We start from the raw sequence: 1,679 nt of genomic DNA on the forward strand, positions 1-1,679 counted from the left end.
CACTTTATATTGTATCAAGTTTCTTGCTGTCAGCCCAGTCATGCCGTTCCTCCATGGACTCACTTTCTTTGGACCACCGCTGCGTCCCGATTCACATTCTCGGCAGTGGAACTCGCAGAAAGCACCGATGATTGGTCCAATTTGCGGAAAAGTTGCGGTGATCGGACATATTTTTTTTCCTTTCCCTTCTTTGACAGACGATTGTTCCCCAGCTTGAGAAGAGGCAGCCTTCGTAACAGGTGTCTTCCAAACAGTCAGGTCCCACCGAGATTTGAACTCGGATCGCTGGATTCAGAGTCCAGAGTGCTAACCATTACACCATGGAACCGCTGGGCCCATGTTGTCGTCTGCTGATTGACTATGCGGTCCAACCAGATGGTAAGGCTACATTTAAGCACTTAACGCATGGTCCCATCACACGGGACGGACAAAAATGCGCCTGCCCTTTCTTCCACTGTTTCTTCCTGCCTGATTTCTCCACCCCGTCTCTGGCTTTGCTATCACATCTACGTTTAAATGCCTGGGAGTCGTACCTCGGAGCCTGCAAGACTTCCCAGAAGAAAGAAAAGCAACATCCTTTTCCAGGTAAGGGCAAGTTTTGTTGTTGTGTTTTTCTTACCGGATCATCCTGCTGTTTGATAGTGTAGTGTATTATCCACCTGTGCTTTTGCTTTAATATCTTAAATTATTGTATGTTCTTAGTTTTAATATCTTGTTATTATCATTATGTAATCTTCTTTATATGTGTACCTTGTTTGGAAATGAAGGAGTGTCTGGATAGATGCTCTACTTCATGGGTTCCACAATTTGCTTAGTCATCTGACCTAATGGGATACATGTAGGTATGGTCCAAGATGACCTAATGACTCGGATGTCTTCTCTAATGGACAAGAGATATGGGATACAGGATATGGGGTTTTTAGCTAAGCCTAAAAAGCCTAAAAAGCCTAAAGATCAATAGGTTAAGTCAAAGGTCCTTGACCATCTGGTCTCGGGAGGTTTCTCTCTGTCCGGAGAAGGTGGAGTGTTGGAGATAAGCCAACATATAAAAAGGAAGGTTTTTGGGTTGAGAGAGAGAGATCTCATATTGGACCAGAGATACTCCAGGATTCGGCATTTTTGTACACTGTTCTTCTTCTTGTTAATAAACTTCTTTTTTGAATACAAGCGAAGACGTGTCAGCGGTAATCCCTTCTTTTCATCAACACATCAATATACCACAATTTTGGCGTCACGAACAGGATGTGTTTGTGGCTCTTCAGTTTTTCTTCAGCTTTAGCCAGCCGGCTCCTGCATCGATCTGGGCTTCTGGAAAGTGTGAGTTCTTCACAATATTATGTGCTGGTCTGTTTGTTGGAGCTGTTGTCTGTTTGCTGTTGGGTCACACCGTTAAAGAATCTTTGTGTGGGTGATTGTTGCTTTGATGATTGGAAGTTGATTATCGTTCTAAATTTTTCTAAATTTGGGGTCTTTGGTTTTTGTTTGCGTTACAGGCAACGCAAAATGGGGGAAATAGGGAATTTGGGGTAAAAGGGAAATAGGGATTTGGGGTAAAAGTAAAATAGGACATTTGGGGTAAAATGGGTAGGTAAAGAAAAGGGGTAAAAAGGGGATTAAGCAATGGGTAATAATATAAGTTAAGAATTGGTCTTAGTGGGTTTAAAGGAACTGGGGTAAAA

General features: G+C 42.6%; 1 non-coding gene across 1 annotated transcript; it reads right to left on the minus strand.

Moving 5' to 3' along the window:
* Positions 1-256: 256 nt before the first annotated feature.
* trnaq-cug (transfer RNA glutamine (anticodon CUG)) lies at positions 257-328 on the minus strand. Its single transcript has one exon. It is a non-coding gene; the product is annotated as a tRNA-Gln (tRNA).
* Between the last annotated feature and the right edge of the window lie 1,351 nt (positions 329-1,679).

The sequence above is a fragment of the Trachurus japonicus genome, chromosome 23 (assembly GCF_045865225.1).
Source record: "Trachurus japonicus isolate A0001 chromosome 23, Traja_1.0".
NCBI classification, from domain to species: Eukaryota; Metazoa; Chordata; class Actinopteri; order Carangiformes; family Carangidae; genus Trachurus; species Trachurus japonicus.